This window comes from Protopterus annectens, chromosome 1.part0 (assembly GCF_019279795.1).
Source record: "Protopterus annectens isolate FY-2018-M chromosome 1.part0, PAN1.0, whole genome shotgun sequence".
NCBI lineage: Eukaryota > Metazoa > Chordata > Ceratodontiformes > Protopteridae > Protopterus > Protopterus annectens.
Window position 1 is genome coordinate 1,921,024,200 of NC_056725.1, and position 26,388 is coordinate 1,921,050,587.

Here is a 26,388-nt window from a genome sequence, read left to right on the forward strand (position 1 = left end):
AATGAACATTCCTAGACTTGAAAAAAGCATAGGACAAGATGCCAAGAAAGCTGATTTGGGAAGTCATGCAGTGGTTTAAATTCCCAGAAACGTTGGTAGAATTAGTGCAGGCTACTTACAGGAACCCAATGATTAAACGATGAACAATTTTCATTCTCACAAATGGTTTCCAGTGGGAGTAGGTATGTATCACGGTTCACCTCTGAGCCCACTGTTGTTCATACTGTTCACACAGGTCAGAAGGAACAGATCAACAAAGTTTTTGTATGCAGGTGATGTGGCATTACAGGCAGACTCTGAGCAGAACTTCAGCAAAAGATAGTGGAATGGACCAGAAAGCAAAAGTGAAGGCACATGGGAAGAAACTGAGTACAGATAGGCAGCTGTAATGGTAGCAAATGGAGAAAAGCAAAAGAAGCGAAATATGAGATAGAAACAAATCATTGGACTGGGTCTGTCCTGGCTTCGGTACTGTGCAATGTATTTACTTCAGACATATCTTTAGTTATCCAGGCTGATAGGGCACCATCTCTCTGTATTTTGTTTGCTATAGTGTCCTCAATAATAATTTATGTTTGGCCTTTTGGTCATGAAAGACCCCACCGTCCAAGAGCTACTCTATCTTCATAAAACTAATCATTTCTTAAACACATGTGCAAAGGCCCTAACTTAATTTTTATCAATACATTAATAGGAAAGGGTGGTGTAATGGGCTCTTATCCTGGTGTTCCCCCACCTGTACAATAAACTACTCAGAGTGTATTAAGGAAAACAGTATGTTAGCTACATTCAAGACTGTCCTAAAGAGTTGTGTGGGATCTCACAAATTCTCCCCGGGCCTACCTTGTGTAACCTTGATTCAGGAGCTAACTCTTTTGAGTTTTGGTGTTCTGGCTAGGCTGTTAATGGTCTGACTGCTAATTGCTAAGTATCTACATATAATCCTATGAATCTGAAAGGGAGCAGGGTCATCAACTACACTGACAACAAAAATAAAGGTGCAGCCCTGAAGGAAGCTGGAGGAGCCTAAGGAAGAATTATTTACTGAAGGGGGAGAAGAAATGTAATTGAGGTCTGATGCAGGCAAATGTTAACTACTAGAGCGTGGTCACAGCAACTTTGATGTGAAGTACTGGCTTGTGAGAGTGGAACTGTTAGAAAGAGAGTATAAAAAAATAATTTTGGTGTTAGTCACATCTGGTCTAAAGATCCAGAAAAAGGGAAGGGCAGAGATAAAGAGAGAGATGAATATGGCAACAGAAAGCATAATTCTGGTGCATACATCTCAACTGTACAGACTTTTGCAGAATATCCAGATTTTTGCCTAATATTTTTGGTCTATTCCTCATAACATTTGTGGTTTTCTGGCAAATCACTGAAGACTGAAGTCACTAAATAATGACATCTTTTTGAGTTTCAGACTCCATCAGGAAATGCATGCTAACACAAAACATGATAATCTATCAGTGTTCAAAGTTTATAAGAGCAATATTTAAAATCTGTACCTATTTTTAGGCCTTTGTTCCCCCGTTATATTAGGCTTTGTCCACATTTCTTGTGCTAACTGGTTGAGAGGCATGTTCTGCTGTGTATCCTCAAGGATAGATTCAAGAAGCAAGAGGAAATGCTTCCTTTCTACCAGGCCCTAGTCAGGCGATGGCATTACTAATGAAGGCAGAAGCCCAGGACAAAGCCACCAGAAATGTGGTAAGAAGTAAAATTATAACGTCAAAGACTAATGAAGTTGGAACTTTTTACACTAAGGAGCTAAGCAGACATGTGCTATTGGTGTACAAGATCCTGTTGGGAAGATGTGAATGAGCTGCCATGAACAGTAAGGCCGTGGAAGGAGCAGAAGTAGAAGGTATAAGCAGCAGACTGTAGAGTTCAAGTTCTCCCTGAATCTACAAAACATTTGTGGACCAGTGACATGAAGTTTAAGATTTGTTAGGGGAGAGAAAATCCAAGAAGGATTTGAAAGGCCATGGAAGAAATGGAATATGATAGAGCGAAAAGAACAAGGGAGTAGAGGTAAAATGTTAATACACTTAAAGTGTACACTAGATAGGCTCATTCGTCTATCAAGCAAAAGTAGTTTCCATTTGTCTCCTGAAATTAATTGCCTTTTAGAAAGACAGCAAGGTTTCCTCTTTCACTACTGTTTATCATATTCTGTGACTCTGCCATAAGGAACAACAAAACAAAAAGGTGTAGTAAACCAAATATGTGGATAGATGCAGACACCCGAAATATTTGTAAGGCTAATTGTTTTATAATTGCTTATACTCTTTGTGCATCAGTCCCTTTTATTGTGCATCAGCAGGTTACTGACAATGTTTCTCAGGCAGTTGATATATTCTATTTGACCAGAGAGGTGTTAAAGATGCCTGTTGAAGGTTCTGCTGTGTACCAGCTAAATTTTGGAGTCACATGACTATTATCTCCTCTAGACCTTTTACTTTGTCAACATTTAGTTCATTCTGTACATTCACATTTCTCTGTTGGTTTACATATTCATGTCTTACCCACGCCTACTGTCATTTCTTTCAGCTATGTAGTCTTCTCTTTTTTTTAAATACTGAGAACTCATCAAGTAATTCCACAAATCCATTATCTTATTTGACTACCCTTTCCTCATTGACAAGAGTGTTCCGTTATATACTTCACTTACCCTCTGAAATGCATCTGGTATCCTCCATTTAACCCTCATGGCTAGTCTTCTAATTTCCATCACAACTAGTCTTGGCCTTTCTCATCTTTTCATAAGCATTCTTCTTTTTCCACTGTATGAGCCTGCATCTCTCCCTGCATTATCTTCCACTACAGTAGAGTCAATTATCCGAACATATATTATCAGAAACATCAGTTATCAGAACCAGCCTTGCAAAGTTTTTGATTAGGAAAACTCATAAAGTCTGAATAAATAAACATTATACATAGTTGCTTGAGCATGTTTTTTGAGCTTGTAGCCAGCTCATGTTTGAAAAATTTTCTTTATGGAATCATTGGAATCACTGAATTGTTGAAAAGTGTATTCCCGCATGCAGAAACAAACAAGATTTTAGATGTTTTTTTATCCGGTTCAGTTATATGTTTGGTTATCCAAACAATTTGATTATTTGAACTACCCTAGGTCCCAATTAGTTTGGATAATCAACTCTCTACTGTATTTGAATACCTCACCTTTAGCACTGATCAGTTCCTTGAATTTCTTACTCAGCTGCATTCACCTCTTCTTTGTTTTTTCCAAACACTGACATATACCTTTCAGGATGATCCTTAATAATCTTACCCATACAGTGTTCACACCCTCCATGTTTCACCTGTTTCCTCTTTTCTGTTACATCCCCACATTCTTGGGATCCACACTGGATAGTCCCAAATTAGTGTCTTCTTCTCTTTGGTAACGTCATGCCTGCCATCATTGCTGGAGCCTTCCTGTGTCCTGACAGAGTGCTTTTGCAGTTGCCCGCCCCCACTGTAGATTTGATCTGGGACACTCCCCCCAGTCCCATCTCTTTACCTCATTCTACCTAATAGACTCCTTCTGCACTTGTTTTTAGTCATTTTTAATTTAATTGCATTTTTTAAACTGTTTGGTCTAACATTGCTACATACTCAAGTGTGCTAGCTTGCACTGCATTTGAATTGTTTTTACTGCTGTTTTAGCTACTTTTCTGTATTAAAAAAAATCTAAGCCTGTTTCCTACCTTTCCTGTAACTAGTGTAGTCCAGATTCAGATTTGCTGTATCCAGGACTGTATGTAAGCTTCTGAGCCCCTCAAGCTTTCTGTGTTGGAGGGAAGCCTTCTAGCTTATCAGTGGGAGTGGTAAGCACTAGGTAACCTGTCTACCATATAAGGAGTAGTTCTGGCCCAGAAATTGTAGTTGTTGGCCATTTGGGCAGTTTTTCCATATCTCTCAATTTTCTGATTTAAAACCCCACATTCACAGTTGTTTCCCCCCCTTTCCTGTAACTAGTTTAGTCCAGAAACAGATTCTTAGTTTTAGCACTTGAATTTGCTTATTCCTGATCAGCACTTGTTCAGAACTTGTAAGACTAAATAACCTACTAATTACTACAGCACTCAGCCTTCCTCATTACCTAGAAGAAAACAGTTTTGGTGCTTACTTTCCTCACTTGCCTAGAGAAAAACAGCTCTTGTACTCACTTTCCTCACTTATCTAGAGGAAAATAGTTTTTTATTCAGGCATGTCCAAGGGTCAACACCCAGTGTTCTCTCCTGTCTATCTGATGAATCTGGGCATCTTGGGGCAATATAGAAATTGCCTCGTACACAAACAACCCTCTCCTCCTACCACTCAGCACTATAACCTGTGAGAAATGCACTTATGTAGCCAAACTGGAAGTAAAGCTCTCTCCAACCAAGACTGAACTTGCCAGTCAAGAGGAGAAGGTAAACAATTGCAACACACCACACTCATCACATAGTCTCACTAAAACTACACCACCAAAATCCACACATAGAAACACAAAAACATTTGCGGAGGCTCTCAATAATAATCTGCTCAAGCAACAGAGACCTCCACAGCAGAAATGTAAGCAACCTCCACCCCCCAACACAACCCAAATGACACATAGCCTGCAGACTCAGTGTGCCAGTCAATCACAGCCAATAAGGCAAAACAACATACCCAACACGTTAGTCATAGGTGACTCTATAGTCAGGCACACTGATGTCCCACTCACCAGGCTAAACAAGGAGAAGGTTACTGTCAGCTGCCTGTCACGTGCCAGGATCCGCCACATAACCCACGCACTCAGGTCACTCCACAACAAGTACAAATATGACTCTGTCATTGTCCATGTTGGTGTGAATGATCTGAGATGTACCTCCCTAGACTACATGAAAAGAGACATGGAGGAGCTCTCTGATCTTGTACCCCAGGCAGGTATGACCCTAGCCCTGAGTAGCATTCTGCCATCACCCAGAATTATACCGTAGTACAAGGACAAAATGATTGACTTCAACAATTGGCTAAGCTTCTGGTGTCAGTCTAAAGGTATCCAGTATCTGTCTGCCTGGGATGACATGGTCGACAGACCACGATGCTTTGCCAGAGATGGCCTGCACCTGTCACCCGTGGGATTCTGGATATTGGTTAAGGTTCTTGCTGCCCCTATCATGCCTTTTTTAGGCAAGGTTCAAATGACAAATTCACCACCATAATAGGAACAGGCAAGCAAAAACTGAGGGTAATACTACTCAATGCTAGAAATCTAAATTTCAAAATGCACTCACTCAAGGCACTCCTTAAAATGGAGAACATCGATATCTGTGCAGTGACTGAAACCTGGTTCAAGGCTCCAGAGAGCACCCCTGCACTACCAGGCTATAACCCATACCACACATTTTGGCCATGTAACCTGGACCGGAACACCAAAGGCGGAGGTGTGTCCATATTCATTAAGGATATCCACACCTCCAGGCTAGTTGCTCAGCATAATGCAGCCGTGGTTATCCAAGTGCAACTAACTCTGGGAAAAACTGCAATCCAAATTGTTGCTTGCTACAGATCCCCCACCATGCCCCAGGATTCCCACCCCTCTTTTTTTGATGTACTGGAAAATATTAGGGCTCAACCAAACACCCTAATAATGGGCAATTTCAACTACCCCACCATTAACTGGGAAAACTACTCATGTACCAACTCCACTCAACGCTTTCTGGAATTCTTAAACTCCAATGCCCTGGATCACCTTATCCACGCCCCCACCAGAGGCAACAATATCCTAGATCTAGTCATTACCAACATGAGTGATCGGTGTTCCACACCTGAAGTCAACGCCTCATTGGTCCGATCTGACCATAAGCTAGATATCCACATCCTGCCCCCAGCCCTCATTAAGGAAACCACGGTAAAAAATTTCTCCAAAGCCAACTTCATGCTTCTTAAGACAGAAGTGGTGAACTTCATGACATCCATGCAGATGGACAATACAGTTATGATTACTGAGTCCTACACAATTGCACTTTATAAGCACTTACACGACTGCATGGATCATGCTATCCCAAACAGAACCAAGATGCTATCCTGCAAAAAAGGAAGCCAGTCTGGTGGTCCCCTGCCATAAACAAATTGTACAACAGAAGGAAGACACTCTTACAAAAGAGAGTAAAATCCCATGAGTGGAGGAGTTCCATGTCAGCCTCAGTAAGAAGCTGTGATCCCTGATAAAATCCTCCAAAGCTAGTTACGAAAACAAAATTGCCACTGATTCTAAAGACAACCACAAAGCATTCTATAGCTATGTCAAAAATCTCAATGGCAACATTCAAATCTACTCTGAGTTACAGCACAATGGCACTAAATATACAGACCCAACTGATATTGCCAACATAATGGCAGATAGGTTCAGTGCTAACTTTACCCCCCTCTCACCCCCTAAAGAGCCCATCTCTATACTGGAAGAGTGCAAATTTCCTGTAATCACAGCTGCACAGGTAAAAACCACACTCTCCAAAGCCAAGAACACAGCATCCATGGGACCAGACAACATCCCAGGCTGTGTTCTACATGAACTACAGAACGAACTGGCTCCCCACCTAAGTACCATGTTTAATCATAGCCTCACCTCAGGCTTTTTGCTCGCTGAATGGTGCACAGTGACGGTTATCCCACTCCATAAGTGGGGAGCAATCATGGACCCTGGGAATTACCGCCCCATTAGCCTGACAAGCCTGGTCTGCAAGGCCATGGAACGTATCATCATGGAACTTATAAACAAAGATGCTGGTAATCTCCAAACTCTGGACCCCACCCAGTTTGGGTTTGTAAAAGGCAGATCATGTCTCCTAAATCTGATAGACATTTTTGAAGCAGTCACCAAAGCCGTAGACGAGGGTAATATGGTTCACACAGCCTATCTAGATCTTGCCAAGGCTTTCAACACCATCCCCCACTCTGGAATTATAGATAAACTCACTAAACTAGGTATAAATCCCTATGTCACAAAATAGGTTGCCAACTGGCTCACTGACAGAACCCACACTGTGAAAGTAGCAGACTCCAAATCCAACTTCAGACCAGTGACAAGTGGAGTACCACAGGGTTCAGTCTTGGGTCCTCTCCTGTTTGGTATCTACTTCTCTGAAGTATAGGCTAACACAGAAGGTCTTCGGCTAACAAAGTTCACAGATGACTGCAAACTAGGAGCCATAATCAAAACAAAAGGGCCTCAATGAGACAGATGCCTGGTGTCAAAGCCATGGCCTCAAGCTCAATGCCAAAAAGTGCATTGTCATCCCCTTTGGTAAAAACTCTGTACCTATGAACTACAACATAGGCAGTAGTATACATAACACCAAAAGTGTGATAACAGACCTTGGGACACAGGTAGACAGCTGTCTCTCCTTTGATAATCACATCAACACAGTAGTCAGGAAATCCTTCTACGTGGCACACCTCATCACAAAAGATTTCTCATCCAGAAAAAAAGAGGTCATTGTTCCCCTCTACTCATCACTCATTAGAACCATCGTAGAGTACAATACCCCTTTTGGTATGTACCTCACAAGACATCTACAACAACTGTAAAGGCTGCAGAAATACCTCACAAAGGGGATTACCTGCCTCAAACAGATGCCCTACACAGACTGTCTCAAAAAACTCCAGCTTTACTCTTTCGCATATTGCCTATTCAGAGGTGATCTCTGCCTAACATACAAAGCTATGTCAAACCCAGAGCTGTTGGACATGCTCCACTTAAAGAAATCCCAATCCCTCCAAGCTACATGCTCTAGGGACCTACACCTTGTCACCACAATAAACAGAACATGCTGGAGGGATAGATTCCTGTCCCAGAGACTTCCCATAATCTGGAGCAAACTACCTATCTATATCAAACAAAGCTCCTCATTAGTACTCTTCAAGAAAAATCTTGATGATTGGATGGAAAATAGGAAATTCACCCCGGGGATCACTTCTGTGGCTCTGCTCGACAGTGGCACAGGAAAATAACTTTCTTTGGTGGCAAAAGCAGGGCCGATAGCCTAGTACCTACCTATGAACCTAATGTGAGCCATACTGTGGCACAATGATCTCTCAGCACCATCCTAAGCATCACTTGAAATAAAGGAGTTTGTTTGATGCTTCTTTCCATCAACTGACCACATTCTATCAGGGCCTCTTCACTTTCTTCTCTGGATATAGGAACTGACCAGCCTGCAGCTGGGAGTCTGATGTCTTACACCATAGTCACTTTCCTTTTTCTTTCAGCTGATATTTAATTTCAGACATTTTTGCTAAATTGTTTTATCCTGCCTGCAAACAATATCCTTAGTATCTTGTTCCCTTTTTATGTGATGCTTATTCCAGCTGTGCACCATTAGGCCATCTTTTGCAAGGACAGCTGACATCCTAACTATTTGTTTGATCACACAATAAGGAATTTATGATGTAACATTGAGTCTTGCTTTTTCACAACTCAAAATATTGTAATCACGTAATAGATCATTACAACTAAAGATGCTGCAGAATACTAAAGACACATAATTTATGTAAGAAGATTATGCCCTTTTACATCTTCTAGTATTGACAGCTGCCTTCAAACCCCATTTGTTAATAGGAAAACAAAGAAAATCAAAAAAGGTCAGCTTTGCCCAATTCTATATTTTGCTTATCTTTAGACACATTACTAAACTCGTTTATGACAAATCTATGAGAAAAACACTACAAACTTGTAAATGTGATGGATTCTCTTAGCCCAGGTAATACACCTGACAATATTACGGAAAACTTAAAACTGTTGGATGCTAAATACTGAAAATCAGAAATTACAACTTTTCACCTATGGGCTTATTCTTTGTTGCTACTTTTGTGTCTGAGCTTGGCCCATTTAATGATTAAGAACTACTCTAAGCACATTGTAGTGCTATTGGAGGAATCTTCTAAACTTGATGATAACATTAAAGCTGATATCAACTTTTTTAGATACAAATATGACTATAATCGGATCTTTTCTAGTATTGACATTTTGCTTGCCAAATTGAAAGTTAACAAGTCAAAAAAGTTAATAAGAGACAGACATGCCTATCAAACAAATTACAGGCCTGGTAACCAAACGGAGAGTGGACTATCTGTATCTGAAAATATTGATAGGGAGGTTGCTGGGCAGCTCCCTAGGAGAAGCAATAGGATTAAATCCTTAAACAAGAAAAAACTTCAACACAAAACAGAAGGTTCAAAGGAACAAGAACTGGAATTAACAAAAGACCCTACCAACCCATTTAGGATGAGCCTTTTGGTTACACTTCCTGTGTTGTCTAAATAAAAAAGGACTTTCATATTTATAACTTCTCTAATGTCATTTGAATGTTTTTTTCAATACGACTTACCTGTGACAGAGAGAGGTAATGAAGTTAACCAGTTCTTTTAACTCCTTAAATGAACTGACAGGCACTTATAATAAAATCAAAGGGGGTACTTTAGACTTATATCTTGAAGGTAAAAATAATATATTACTACCAATTTTTTTGACATCTCTTACCCTAGGGTTCCAGCAGTCATTTTGGGATCCCAAAGATACATAGAGCTAACAGATTCCACACCTATGCGCGCTGTGGAGATGGTTCCATCACACATCCTTGCCCCCCTTCTTTGATAGTATATCAATGGGACTGAAATTTATACCACAGATTTGTATTGATGTGCTATCTTTTTATTTTTGGATCAATGAATAGAGACCCAATCTTTCAGGAGTGTTCTAAAATTTATACCGTTTTCTAGAGATTTGTTTATGTTGATTAAAAGGTGGTGGATTGTCCAGTTAGTTAAGGACACCAGTAATAACAGATTCTGTTCATCCATTTTTAGGAGGCAACTTATTGCACTTTGTTTTGCATTTTCTTTTTGCTACACCCATGGAAGCAAGAGCGCCATTGTCAAGGGCCAATCAGGTCAGGGCTGCCCAGAGCCGGTGCAGCACAGACTTTGCCTTTGACAAAGAGTGTTCCTTCCTGTTCTACATGTTCTTGACCCGGAAGGGCTCTGATTCTGAAGAATAGCAGAAGTAAATAGCTAAACGCTTGAATAAGCGGCTTGAATGGCATTTTCATTGTATTTCTCTAATTTGCTACAGAGAAACAATGCTGTTGACCTTATGGTTAGTCTTAGCCTTTGTGAATGCTGCCTCAGATTTTTTTTAAGTGGTAAACGCGGATCGGTCATTCCACGATTTATATAACATATTTATGCTATTAAGAGCAGCAAAGCAAGATAATGCTCTTCTAGACATTTTTGAGTAATAGTGGTCATAGCTTTCAATTTATGGCTATAAACATTATTGGCAACATTTGAGGTCAGGGGTGGGCAATCAATTATTTTAGAGACCAGTTAGTTGAGTGGCATCATTTATTTACTTAATAAAATTATGCTACAGTTTTTTCCTTTTACTCTTCTTTCTGGATTTTTTTGTTGGGTTTATGACAAATCTAACAATTGATACAATGAAGTACTGACACTAAGAATCACTAAGAGTCATTGTTAAAAGATACATGACACTTTAAGTGTCTACTAAACATAATATGACTGGTATAACCGTAACAGCTTTTTGTGGGCCTAGCAGTATTTTTCCATGGATACAGAAGCATTTCACTGTCCTCATTAGGGTAGTTATATAGAATTTGTCCTATTCTGGGGCTGGGACTTAAAAAGTCCCAATGTGATCAGTACCATGCTGATATAAAGAAATTAAAAAGTAAATAAATAAAAACATAAAGAAACCTTAATGTCACTGCAATGACTACTTGTGGTCCATTTTCATGTCTGAGCTCTCTGTCTCCATGTTTGATCCCAGCCACTAGTGTTTGAAATAATCTTTATGGATAGGTTCACTTATTTCATTAATAAAACTAAATAATGTCTTCAAAAAATGTAATTCTTGTTGCTCCACAAATCTCTTTTTCGATACTTTTCAGTAGACTGTCACACAGCTGTGTAATATGTGTAACACAATCCTCCTGTAATTGGTTTAAACATGTATTTTTTAAAGTGGATAAGACATGTAGTGTGTTGAACAGACTGCTTTGTATACATTGTGCAATGGCCAGATAACAGACAGTACAAATTATTTGCAAAAGAATGTTATAGGATTGTCTTTCAGTGGGGTAAATACTGTATAATAATACAATATAACTAAACGTAATGCCAGCTTTAAAACCAAGTAACTCATTAGAGGAGTATCTGTATTTTGCATTACAAATGGCACTAAGCCAATTGTTCTTGAACTCTAAAAATCTTCTAATCTCACCAATACCACACAGATTAAATTACAATCACACACATACAAATACGGAGAAATCCATCTACTTTGGCACTGTTAGAATATAGAAGTGAAAGGAAAATAGTCTCATTTAAGAGCTGATCCCAAGACCTCCAGCATAGCCTGCTGGTATTACTGCCACCAGACCAACAAAAGGTCCTGGCTCTACAACAGCCTATGGAAAGTTAAGCATTGAGTCTTCCCTTTAGAGCTTTTCCTTAGTATGTTTCATTTCAATTCTATGATTCTAAGTGCTTAAGCAGAGGGCTTCCACTGTAAATGTGTGAGTGTTTGGAATTTGACCTTAATCACCATGCATAGGGTTAGACCCCTTAAAGGAAAAAGCTCAAAAAGAAGAAACTCTGCATTTACCTGTCCAGAGGATCTTGTTACTCCGGCAACAATGATACTAGCAAGGTATGCAGGAGGTCTCAGGTTTGAATCTGAGATACGAACTGATATTGTTACTTTCACTTGTATAATATTCCATGAACTAATTTTAGTAAGACATAAAAATAACGGAATGTAGGGAAATGCATTTGATTGCAATAGATCTAGAATCAAAGAATAATATTCAATGAAAAATGATGGCCTGTCCTACCTTCTGACAATTAGTCTAAAACTTAAGTAAACCATAAATATGCTGGGTAATGGCGACACAGTTAAAACCATATGTCATGCATAAATCTGTTTTATCTAGATGTCAGGTGTTTAGTTCTGTTGCAGTTATGCTTTATAACCCAATGTGAGAGTAAAGTTATTAAAATGTACAGAATACTTACTACAGATGAATCCTAACATAGGGTGCATAAATAGGTATACACACATAACACCCAGCATCATTTACAACTATAATTTTCCACATAAATTCGGTCAGCTTTCTAGCTGGAATCATTTAAGTTTTCAAGTACTACTCTAAAATATGTAGATCCCACTTCTAAACCATATTATTAATGTATGTAGTTGTAGGTTTAGTAACATAAAACTCATTTCTATATATTTCAGAAAATGTATTAGAAAGGATTTCATGTCATTCAGTTTATGTTCCTCGCATTTACATCAGCATTAGCCACAAAATTTGTATCATTACTAGGTGTCTGGCTACCATCTCCTGATTTGCCTATTCAACAGCACAACCAGTTTCCTCTGACAAAATTACTTGGCGTGGCATGCACTATTTAGTTTGATTAAATATGGGCACATACTTGTTCATCGTTTTATCTGAATTGATAGTTCAACTGAACTGAGCTGAACTGAACTAAACATATGATGCTTAACCAAATCTCTGAGAAATAATATATTCAAATAAATAAAACAATTTTTATTTTGGCAGGATGAGCATAATTTGTTGCAGTTAGAGTATCATTTGTATTTAAGATGCCAGCCAACAGTATTGAAATAAAACTGCTTTCTTTAGCAGATGGCTTCATTTTGCATTGTAAACATAGCCAGCTTTAGATACCATTGAGCCCTGCGTTCACTGGGGCCCTCCAAACAATGCAAGTTATCTTATTTTGATATTTTGTATCAAGTATGTCACACCAACAAAAGCTAGTGCAGCAGTCTTCTGTATTTAATAAACTAGATGGGTAATAATCCTTTAAAGTTCAAAGATACCTCTGATTATAATAATAAGAGTTTTGTCAATTAAGTGGCTTCACAATTTCATTAAATGTTTTACTGCTGACATAGTGCTCAATTAAATCCTACTGGTGAACATTCTGAACTTCTTGACTCAAGAAAGTCTGGGCAAAGCCAAAATTAATAGCAGAAAAAAGAAAACTTTTTAAATATTACTATAATTCATTTAAAAAGTGAATAAAGTAATGCATTTTGCATTTATGTGTTTTTTTATTATAATATGTATGAAACTCTACTGTCTGGATTTATTGACTGCCTTTATTCTTGAATGATTTACCAGCAAATCAAAATTTTTACCAGAAGTACAGACCGTGATTATGAGGCAAAATCAGGGACATTCTTTTTATTCAGGGTTAGCGACAGTTTGATTGCTAAACAGTCACTGATATGGTCTGGCACTACTAGTGTTGTGTAATGTGTTGCTGTTTGCTGAAATTAGTGCAAAACTAGTATTGCTATGGCTTGTGAGTGTTTACGGATGTGTGCCTGCACTGGTTGTAATTTCTTTCACTTTCTAGTGCAAACATCATCAGCACTCCATTACAGTTGTGTGCGTGTGTGTGTGTGGGGGGGGGGGGGCAGTGTGGGTGCAGTACATTTAAGAGTAATGAGTTGGCCATATTTTCTTTCTCATCCTATCACAAACATACACCTTACCCATGATAGCTGGTTACATTTGGTGGTTTGGCAGGAAGAGGATGAGTGTGAAAGCAGCTGTTCATCGCCACAGTGGAACAGTGAGTAGCACTGTCATTCCCTGTCATTTCAGTGTTTTGCTCTGGCTGAGTCCCTGGCTATTTTTTTATTTCTTTGTAAAGGCTGCAAGCCCTCCTTTTCTGTGTGTGTGCATCACTCCATGTACTTTGGTTGACCTAGTACATCAGAAACATGCAGTTTGTGTGTGTGTGTGTGTGTGTGTGTGTGTGTGTGTGTGTGTGTGTGTGTGTGTGTGTGTGTGTGTGTGTGTGTGTGTGTGTGTGTGTGTGTGTGTGTGTGTGTGTGTGTGTGTGTGTGTGTGTGTGTGTGTGTGTGTGTTTAAAAAATAGGACAGATTTTTACCTGTGCAAACACACAATAATGCCGGTCACATATATAACTCTTCTGAGTAGCAGTACAAGAATGTGGATAGCAAATAATTATATTTCAAATGTAAGGCATAAAATAGGTCACAGAACACTGGATTTTTACATGGACTTAATGGTGGTCTCTGCCACTAACCAAATCCATTCTAAAACCAGGCCTGCTGAGATGTGCACACAACAGCTTGATGTAGGTTGTATGAGAGGCAGGGGATTACATGATCAATACTATCATTTTCATCACAATCAAACCTTAGAGGTGTGCACAGAAGGTATTTGAGCTGGGGACAGTGTGGTCATTGTTTCTTTTACTTTTCTCACAGACCTCAGAGCTGTACAAGAAAGGTTACTATAGCTTAGGTAAGGGCAGTGTATTGTCTGAGACCAACAAAGAAGAATATATTCATTTAATAATTTTTTTCACATTCCTTTACAATTATACATCGAGTATGTATACAGGTGGTTGCCTTTGTGGGGTAGAGGTGAAGAGAAAGGTGGCAGGCTATGTATATGTATAACAGTAGTCAATTGAAATACACGACTTTGGCTATTTGAGCCTTTGCTTTCTCCCCAGTCTAACATTAGATAGGCAGTAACTGTTTTTATTTGAGGGGGGGGGGGGGCTAGAAAGGCAGACAGAAATTATTTTCTTACTTGTTATTTTTATTCAGACCACCATTTGATTAAAGGGTTGGGAAAATTATTTAAAATGCATCCCAGAACATCTGTAAGCCTACAGCTTCTGGGGACCCTGGCTTAAATGCTCCATTTCCTTAATAGTTATTATTGTGCTGTCTTGTGTTGAAAGAAAGCAAGCAAGATAAGCAGAAACACTGAAATTCTCTCCTTGATCATAAATTCTCTTCAAGCCACCATTGAATGAAAATGTTGTATGAAAAGAAAAAAATAAAATGAAATAAAGATGAAAATAATCGAACTAAAAAGCATTTAAGGGCATATAGAAAGTCATCTAGAAAGTTATGGTTTATTGACAAAGCTGATGAGTAAGGCAAAATGTGAGATAAAGAAGAAAAAAATAATGTGCATGGTGTGAGCGCCTGAGCTCAGGGAAACCAGAGGAGCACTGGAGGATGTGTGTGTACGTGTAGAGGGGTAAAACAGTAAGTGGTGCCTAGGGCACCATTCCACTTAGGTCCAGCCCTATACATAGAGTTGCTATAGTGTAGCACTGTTGAAACTGTCTGTAACTGTGAATGTCCATCTGAATGCCAACATCGTGTGGTGCAGGCATGCCAGAATGTAGCAGCACTGTAGCTACAATTCAAGTCTGTGCATACTAGTCCTAAAATTCTGCAGCATGAATTACAATGCTGTTTAGGAGGGATGGCAGTGATACAGTGATGTTTAAACTGAAGTGTCAGGGGGGCCCCCGACTTGATAATTTGACGTTTGCTAGGAGCCCCCAAAATGCTGTCAGTGGCCCTGATTGTAAATGAATCATAGGGCCAGATGCATTTCTTCCAAATTGCTATTTTGGAGGGATTATTAGGGGGGGAGAGCAACATTGAGGAACTCAAGTCAAGTTACCTTTTACTGCGGCACAGGGGTTCAAGCCTCGAGGCATTCTACCACACCCACCGATAAGCACTGGGGATTACACACACACACACACACACACACACACACAGGTAACAAGCACCAGCACCACACTCCTCCCAGTAAAGCACCTGCACATCACACCACCCCAGCCAAGAATCAAACACATACACAAAGCAAAATAAAGAAAACAATACTACCACACCTGAATCTGGAATGAAGAATGAATACATATCAATTTAACTGCAGTTTTCCTATCACAACAATCTGTCTTGAACTGAAGACCCGCCGTTTGTCCATATGCTCCAGCCTGAGAGAATGCTTGAGGCAGTGTCCTCCCTCTTGCTGCTGCTCCTCTGCAGTCACACGCACCCATACCCTGATGACTCAGTACTGTACCACATGCACAGACTTTCCTTGAACCCATGGGGGTGGCCTCAAGGTGGCAGCATGCGCACCGACCATATCGCATCCTCGGTCAAACAATCAAAGATAATGAATTTTATTTTTATTTTTCATTTTTTCTTTTCTTTTTTTAAATTTTTTTTTTCTTTTTGAGGGGGCTGCAACTCAAAGGTCCTGTGCAGGAAACTTTACTGTATTGTAGTAAGCAAATTTGCATGATGAGCATGAGTGCTGTGGCTGTGTGCAATTCACAAAGTACAGCTACACAACATAGCCAGTCAAATGATGTGGTCAGCACTGTTATATGCTAATGACTGTATAATGAAGAGATGCATACGTTAAAAAACATGATTAACATTGCTGAGAGAATCAGAAAAGTTTTAAATTCCAGTCAGTAATGCTAAGCTCATCTTAGATTTTAACTCAGTCATATACCGATGTTCAGGGAGAGTACATTGTACAAATATACTTGTGGTTGCCTCAGCCATTGTGAATGTCTAGCTGCAAGAAGCTGTCATTACAGCCACATTACCCAATAGGGTAGAACATTGCATCCAGAGCCACAGGGTCATCCAGTCAGGCTTATTATTTTATGCCCTCTGTGACACTAACATAGGGAACTCATACCATATGGATAGGGACAATATGAAGAAAATCGTGGACATGTATCTGCCTCATCTACATCCCCATGGGAGTTGTGGAGTACCTATCTCAGTGGATACAAAAATTCATAGGTTCATAGGGGTATACTAGACTAACAACTAATGGGGCCTTTATAAGCAAAGCCATGCAACCAAATGTATGCCAGGAGTTAATGCTTCAGTGATTATTTTAAAGGGTGTATGTTAGTTAGGGTATGATTTAATGGCTGTCACTGTCCATCAGAGACATTGGTGTCAGACCAGGGGTGAATTTCTGATTTCCCATTCACTGCACCAGGTTGCACTTGAATAGGGTTAGGGATGGGTTCTGCTTCACATAGATGGGAGTCCTATTCCAGAGAATTGGGCTTCTCTGAGATACACACCAGTGCCTTCAACATGTCCTATTTAAGTAGCAAGCAAAGTTTAAATCCTTAGCTCTAGTAGTTCTGCTGCTGTTCATTTTGCTGATATGCAAAGAAATTCATCAAAGTAGGATCCATTGATGCTCTATATGCCAGACATAAATCTCCTCTCAGCAGTTTACAGGAAACTGAGTATAGAGATAAGGCGTTGAGGCAATCTGTGTAAGATATTGTGTTTACATGCTATATTCTTTTTGTGAGGAACCTCTGTGGACATTCCAGTTGTTGCAAGTGCCTGGTCAGGTACATATAGAAGGGGGCATTAAACTCAATGATGGGTCTCATGAGGGCTGAGTACATGGCATGATGGCTTCCCTGGACCTAGATGCCTTGCCCTTACTTATAAGTTGAGCAACACTGAATGATTTTCTGACTACCTTAAATATATGTTGGTAAAAACTCATGTTACTACCTAACTGAGTCCCCAAATCACATACTTCCTGGGTATCTGCAGTCATAGAGACTGTGTCCATACTTTAAGTAAGGGATGTAATAGTCACACTCCCCATGTCCAGCACATTTGGCACCCCTTGACATCTCATCCCTACAATTATTTTCAGCAGCAACAGATCTTCCAACATCAGACAGGAGCAATTCTACAGTCCAGGTGCTGGATAAAGATTCATGTGTGAATACAACAAAGCAAAAAAGTATAAACAATTTTAGTAGAATTCAGCACCACAACTACACTATAAAACTATAACAATTAATTCCCTTAGCCATACCACATGCAGATGAATGTGGAACCTGGTTCCTCAGTGTCTCTGCATACAGTAAAATTCAGACAAATTTAAGGAGCGTGACACTAACTACATGTTAAGGAGGATTTTCAGCTATTAATAACTTGAAGTAGGACTAGATACTAGGGTCATCTGTAGTTGAAGCTCTCTGGGGCCTATCTATCTGAGCTTTAACATCCAAATCCACAGTGTTGGACCCCATAGAGGTGATACTGCCTTTCAGCCAGACCAGGAACACCTCTTTCTCTGTAAGTGATGGCTCAGTCAGTGGTCCACCACCAGTTGCTCTCTGTTCCTATGCCACAGCCTCCATTTGGTGGGTAGCAGCACAGATCATATCTGTGGTCCATCAACAGACCATGTCATATTTGTGGTTATGATCACACACTGCATTTACATTGCAGACCATATCAGCCCAAGTGCAGCCATAGAAGGACTGGTCAGTGGCAGTGACAACAAAGATCTGTAAGCCGTGGACACCACCTCATTTTCCACATCCATAAATGTGGACTTGCAGGTCAATATGAATGGGCCTCCAGATCTCACACTTTTTTAGGGCGCAGATTTTTAGGCATTGCAGTGTTGGCATTGAAAGCCATTGAAGTTGCTTCTCACTGCAAATTATTATGGATGTAATAGCAGACGATAAACTTAAAATCGACCTGCATATACAAAGTCGCATAATAAAAACTCATCAAAAACTAGGGATGCTTTATAGAGCCAAAAAACTTTCTGATGCAACTAAAGCAGCACTTGCCCCTACTTATCTCCTCCCCATATTTGTAATGGTGCTCCAATCCTCACTAACCTTCAGGCATCACGAAAATCAAAACTTGAACAATGCTATAAAAAAGTTGCTAAATTTGTAGCCAATACCCCTTTCAGAACCCACCACCGTATAGCACTAAAAAGCTTAAATTGGCTAGAACTACCCCATCAACTAACATACACACAGCTTCTTACCATCTATAAAATTATCCAGAATCCATCTGCTTGTCTGGCACTAAATAACATTTCACACAACTGTGTTCCTAGTCAGTCATTACAATCCAATGAGCAAACATTCCTGTCTGTCCTCTACCCTATCAAATCTACTGGGCATTGTCTGTACTTGAACCATGTTGCTAAGGCCTGGAATTCCTTATCTCTATGTATTAGATCAATCCCCCCCCCCCCCCGAATCCTTCAAAACCATTTTGAAAGACTTTCTAGCCAAAATCCGGTTCTGTTCTTGCTCAATGCTGGGATTAGCTATATCCCTAAATGTGGACAAATACCTTTTCATGCCCTTCATCTCCTTACTCTCCCTTCTTCACTCACTTCCTTACTTCTATCAATTTCTTTCCCCTGGCTTTCTCTCTAAATATACCAAACGTCTGCTTTGGTCTCACTTCATACTGCAATTCTTGTTTGTATTATACTAACTTACCTTTGATTTCTCTATAAAATGGCTAAAATTTCTCTAACTATTAAATCACTGTCATATAACTTGTATCTATGCTTAACCAATGTTTTCCTGTTATGCCTAATTTCGTACAATTATTTAAACTGCATTTATTTTTGACATTATTTTTAAAAACTGTAAAATTATTATTCTTACAATTTTTTACAATATTTTGGCGATTTTCTCTCTGGGTCTCAGCTGAAAGTGGGCTCCTAACCAGTCTGATTTTCCCAGTAATCAAATGTCAATAAATAAATAATAAATAAATATGGTAAAGTTAAAACTTTCCTTCTGATGGCTTCTATGGCTCAAATGTTCATGATGAGATGTGTTTAATCAGTACAGACAGAGGGAACAGATTTATTGCAACAAACTGATAACACAACATAATTTCACTCATTCCAAATAAACAATAACTGTTATCGAGATTCAAACTATAAACTATGGGCAGCATGGCACAATGCCCACTTCTGCAACCCTGTTAAGCTAAACAAACACTACATTTAGCAACATGCAAGAAAACACAGTGTGGACAGCATGGCAGGATGGTCACCTCCAAAAACTATGCAAACTGGCAGCATTATAACACTGCTCACTAAATACCATTAAAAAGTTATCCAACAGCAGTGTAAGCCATTGATCACTCTATAAAAACAAATTGAAGGACGCAAGGGAGGGAAAAGAAATTTCTATTTATCCAAAGGGTAGGACCTTTTTTCTGTTTCCTCTCATACAGAACATAACAAACACTATAACAAGAAAGGGTGGGAGGCCAAGCTCCTAATCTCAGTGCAAAAAAAAAAAGTTGAGATCACCTTACCCTAACTATATGTACTTAGCCCTCCTATCACATTTTAATGCCCAAAGTACTCACTTCCACCCAGGAATCTATTGCCTATCTAAATGCCTACTTCTTGCACTAAACCTCCCCATTTCTAAATGCCATAGTAACAGTAAGTGGCATAGTCATCAGTTCGCCGTTTCCCCTAGCAGGAGGTCATCTCCCATACCAGCATGTGAGTTTGCTGTACCCATAGTTTGGCAATGGTTCTTTCCTGTTGCTGACAGTAAGACAAAAACAGATGTGCTTTTAGAAGAACGTACAGAGTCAAGTTTTTCCCAGTATATGAAGCATTCACAATCAGTACTCATTCATGGCATCACGACTGCTTTCACACTGGCTTCTATGATACAGAATAACAAGAACGCTTAATGAAATGGGGAAACTGGGATGTTCTAATGCAAATTTTATGTTTCAGATTTGTTGAGTAAAGCTAAGTGAAACACCAAACCAGACCACCAGGTATCTGAACATATGGTCTTGTTGTTGTGTCTTTCGGCTTTTCCCGGTTAAGGGTGGCCACAGCGAAACTCCTGTTCGCTAATGATTGGCAATAGATTTTTTTTTCGTGCTGAGTTGCCAGCTCTGACGCACAACCTTCAATGAAGGTACGCCCGTTCACGTATGTCTCTACACAGAAGATGCTCTAGCTGAGAATCAAACGGGACAACGTCTTACTCTGAGGCGACAATGCTACCGCAGCACCACCACCGCAGTACATCTAAACATATGGTCTATCCCCTCTAAATTGTATAGAGAGACTGTAGCTATTCCAGCCTTCTAGCAGTGTATCAGCAGAGTGTATAGGAATATTTTTGGCGAGATGGTGAACTGATCATCTCTAAACTAGTCCACCAGTATGGAAAAGTTTATTTGAGAGGAGGTGTTGAATTGCAATGCCTAGTTATGACATGAACATCTGTATAAATTATTAGCTGAAGATGTGAAAGATATCTGGTGAAATAACTGACAAAAATGAGAACAGTAAAGAGCATAGGACTCAACCTTTTGGTACCTCAAAGTGTAAGTTCTCTCCTTAGAAAGGAGGTGACTGATTCTGGTTCTAATTTTCACTCATTTAGTTGTTGAATTAGTCACATGACTTGGCAAGGCCTGACTTATATAGACCAAAGCCTTGGTGAGGTCAGTGAAGACAGAACCTGAAAGAGCCTGATTGCCCATCTTTTTAAAAATATGACCTGTAAGTAACCATATAGTAGTGACTTTTATAGAAGCTGTGCTTGTTGTTGTATGTCAAGCAACTTTTTTTAGATAGTAAGTCCCATCAGCAGATGGTCTTTACTTTATAATATTGTAGGTGTACATGATAAAAAGGGTAACCTTAATGGGGGAAAATTTAACCTGAAATGTACAGATAATGAAGGTGGAAATGGAAGGTGTAAAATCTGACTTGTTGGTCAACATTAAAAACACGAAGATAATGTAATCTAGCCTTTTCATTGTTTTTAAATGGATTGAAAGACAATGGAAGCAGACCTGTGTTATATTTTCCTGGCTCATAGATCTCTGCAGATGATGACTGCAATCAAAAAATTAAAAGATGCTTACATTTTCCAAGGAAAGCAATTGCAAATGCAGGTAATATATTAAAAAGCAAATATATCACGTTGTCAACAAATGTCACCTTATTTAAAAATATAGTTTTCTGAGTAGTAACATACAGCTGTGAGAGGTGAACTATAGGGCTTTATGCCAGAAAATTAAGGCTTTTCAATTGTACTGGTAGAGAAAACTTTTAAGAATTCAGTGGTCTGTAAGATCAAACCAGTTAATGTTTAAAGAAATAAATCTTAGCTGCTCACTGTAGGGAATTATAGTAAAACTAAATCTCAAATACTTTGGGCACAAAATGTGAGGTGAGGACAGGAGTAACTGGAAAAGGCATAGATGTTCGAAAAGATGACAGGCAAATTAATAAATGGATGGCAAAGGCTAAGATGGATGCACAGTGTTACAAAAGTAAAGTGAATTTATAACAACAAAAAACAGCAATGATGGGCACAAGGGGCTGTTGTGCTAAATCATTGAGTCACAAAAAATGTAAAATGCAGCCCATCAATTTCACTGATATGCTTTTCTATTTTATTCTTAAAAGGCCTTGAACTCATGGCCACAGAAAACATAAAGCACATGCACAATACAAAGTAAATTATAACATATATGTTACATTTATGAAACAATGCAAAGTAAATTATAACGCATATGTTACATTTACAAAACAATGAGTATGATGCTTTCTATATTGTCATGAGTGTACACATCTGTTTAACATGATCGTCATGAGTGCACACAGCAGTTTGTTTAACATGATCGTCATGAGTGCACACAGCAATTTGTTTAACATGATCGTCATGAGTGCACAGAGCAGTTTAACATGATCATCATGAGTGTACACAGCAATTTGTTTAACATGATCGTCATGAGTTTGCACAGCAGTTTGTTTAACATGATCGTCATGAGTGCACACAGCAGTTTGTTTAACATGATCGTCATGAGTGCACACAGCAGTTTGTTTAACATGATCGTCATGAGTGCACACAGCAGTTTGTTTAACATGATCGTCATGAGTGCACACAGCAATTTGTTTAACATGATCGTCATGAGTGCACACAGCAGTTTGTTTAACATGATTGTCATGAGTGCACACAGCAGTTTGTTTAACATGATCGTCATGAGTGCACACAGCAGTTTGTTTAACATGATCATCATGAGTGTAGACAGCAGTTTGTTTAACATGATTGTCATGAGTGCACACAGCAGTTTGTTTAACATGATTGCCATGAGTGTACACAGCAGTTTGTTTGACATGCGTACACTGATTGCAGTGATCACACACGTAAATCCACTAAATTTAACTTTAAGCTTACATTTCATTTATCTTTAAATTATTATACACCAAAATATCAGTTGTTGCTTTTTTCTCTCCTAAAACAATCCTTTTGCCAGGTCCCTTTTTAATATATCACCAGTCATTGAAAACTTAATGAAAAGCATACTTGGGAACAACCAAAGAATATTTCAGCTCTTATAATTGCATTACCTACATTCATGTAGTTTTCCACAAAATAATCTTCCAAATAACCTTTTATGTAGATATATTTGCAAAATATATTACACTATTATATCTGGAAGTGGTCGCAGTTTGTCTGTTGTCTGGTAATTTGAATCAAAAGGGATATAATGGATGTTTGTCTGGACTTTATATGGACAGATCACATAACCTACTGATGATCCTTAGCAGTTCTTCATTTATGAACTCAGTAGCTATACAAAAAATGGAAATGCATGTTCTGCTTTTTGGAATTAATAAAGGCACTGTACAAGCTAGACAATTGTCTTGACAAAGAGATTACACACTCTCCCTCACAGACACACACATGCACACAAGGACACTCACACACACACACACACACACACACACATATGTATACATATAGATATATATATATATATATATATATATATATATATATATATGGAACAATCGAACATAATCATAGTATTGTAACCTACATATTTTATAAGATATAAAGATACTATTATATATATCTTAAATCATCCTAGAATGTAATAGGAATAGTAAACTCTTCTGTTATTAATCTGCAATCTACAGGCTGTCAAGATGGAGGTAGTATGAGTGGTCAGATCTTTAGCAAATCTGTTCTGCACATGGAAAAAAGATAACTTTTGCCATATGTAGCTTTAAAAGCTCTAATAACCCCTAACTAATATGTTTAATTACCATGAAGAGCTTTTTGAGTGCCATGATGTTTTTCCATAGCCGACTTACTTAAAAACTTAAGAAGCCTCGTCAGGATCTCTGGCATCCTGCTACATGGATGTAGTTTCAAAGTCATGTGATACTTTGCTGTGGAATCTCTGCTTCAGACATTGCTCTGTTAAAGGTGGCTATGCACAAAGTGAGGTTCTTCTTGAAACTTTTTATTATACAGGGTAAAGAAATACTGTTTTTGAAATGGCTAGACAGTAGACGTGTGTGAGTACACCAGTTTGTTTGATCTTATGGAAGGTCCTACAGTTGAACTTTTTCAATACAGCAAAAGCTTAAGTGGCACAATTTTTTTTCCTTCATAGAACGTGGTGTCAGTAATATTGATTAAGCCATCTAAATGTTTTGAATTTTTTTGTGAAAATGATTAAAAATAAAAGGACCACTTCATTCTCCAACTTACATAAGCTAAAACAGACAAGCAGTCCCGGGTCTCCTTTGTATTCTCCAAATGTAAAGAAATCAATAAGAAACAAATATTTTCCGAAAGGCTACAAGAAGATTATCAATTTACTGTACATGTACAAGACAAATACAGCATTAGTCTGAATGATGACAGCTGTTACAATAGGTAAGTGCCAGTGTTCAGCTCACCTCAATCAAGTTTCTCTAATTCTAGCAGTTACAAAATTGACACAATATGCTCATCAATTTTTACTTACAAAACAGCATCAACATTTCAAATTTATTGTGCAGTTTGAAGTTATACTTCAAGACTGTTATACAAACAATGCTACCAAATGCCAACACACCAAACTCACATTACACACAACTAAAATAATGCAATCATCTTGAGGGAAGATTAAGAAAGGATTAATAAATAATCTGAAGAATGAGTGAAGCGTACACACGAGACAAACTACAGAAAACAGTTCAGAATATTTTCTACATCATAGCTGCCCTTTTTAACAGTCTTAAAATGTAGGCTATGGACAAACACAACATAGTGTTATGCCCCTCCCCTCATAAAGGCATCTTCCAAGGCATATGAATGCAAAACAACTCAGTGATGCAAATATATTTATGTTTTTATGGATACCAAAATAAATAAAAATATATTGGAATTATTTAAATGTAAAAACTATAGCATCTTTACCCAAGAAGGTTAGACAGGTGAGAGTTAACATGATTCCTGAAAATTCAATGGCTGACGCTGTCTGGCAAAAAAAAAATCAAACTGTCATATTCTTCATTGAGTTCTTTCTTTTGGAAAGGCATAGAACATGTAGCAGATGATAAAGAAAGACTTCCCTAGATTTGCAAGTACATTTTTTTAGGAATTCTAATATTAAATTGTTTTCTTTCATTTTACAACTCTGTGTTTACAACATTTTTTTTTATTCATGTGGATTGCTGTCTGGAGCCCTTCTTTAAGATGATCATATATTTTTTTAGTTTCCAGTGGTACCTTTTAATGATGAGCAGCTGTAACCACAATTGGATTCCCTATAGTTTTTATTTACTCATACTCCTATTGTACTCTCAGATGCCTAATATTATGTTATAGCATATAATATACATTTTTTTCTGAGCTATATTTTAGTAAGACAGACTCTTACAATATTTTGGATTAAGCTGAAATGCCCAATAACCAGAGAAGACTGAACAATCATGCAGCCCATCTAAAACCATAAATGCACACAAGGCTTAAGTAGCATCTGGAAATGTTCCATCTGGACAGAATACTGTATCACCTATAAGAGGAAAAAGAAGCCACCCTTTTAACAAATACATTTTTATAGTACTCCATTTTTTAAATCAAACTTTTGTCATTTAACACCATAACCTCCTTCAATAAATCATCAATCAAAATTTGATTGTGATTGATAATAAACTGCATGAGTTCAAAGCCACAGTAATCAAACCGCATAGTTAATTCTGCATAACCATCCATGTTGTAGCTAATCCCATTAGGGAATTTAAATAGTCTCAAAACCTTTGATACATGTTTAATGTTGAGGCATTCAATAAGGAAACAATTATCTAGTTGCAAATTACAAAGCTTTAGAAATTTCTTCTCCAAAATAAAAATGAGCATTTCCAATTACGGGTAAAAAGAGTCTTTCTCCCAATTCGCAGAAGAAAAAATAAAATCTTTCAAAGCCACATTTCTAAATCTATTGATATTAAATTTGATGTATCCAGCACTTCTTTGTATGTTAACTTTACTAATGATTGTGTCCCAAAAGTTGTATTATTATTGTTAATATGTCTTTCTTCTCCAGAACTGGAAGGAAAAAAATTACAGGCTTCCACCCACAACACATTATGCTCACAAGACTTTCAGTTATTTGTGTTGAAATATCCAGCTGTAGATTGGAAAGCAGTCAATATATGCCTACATTCTGGAGTGAGCAGGAAAATATGTTGAGTTAATTCATCAAACTGTAAATTTTCACTGAGTCCTTTCAGTTCAGCAATTGAACACGAAACTTGTGCCATTGCCATTTCATCCACCTTTGTCATTAATGCCACTATCCATCATCCGAACACCTGGATGCAACACTACACTCAAATAAA

General features: G+C 38.4%; 1 protein-coding gene across 1 annotated transcript in view; it reads left to right on the top strand.

Moving 5' to 3' along the window:
- PRLR (prolactin receptor) overlaps positions 1-26,388 on the top strand; it is a 2,068,968-nt gene that overhangs the window by 889,137 nt on the left and 1,153,443 nt on the right. The window lies entirely within an intron of this gene.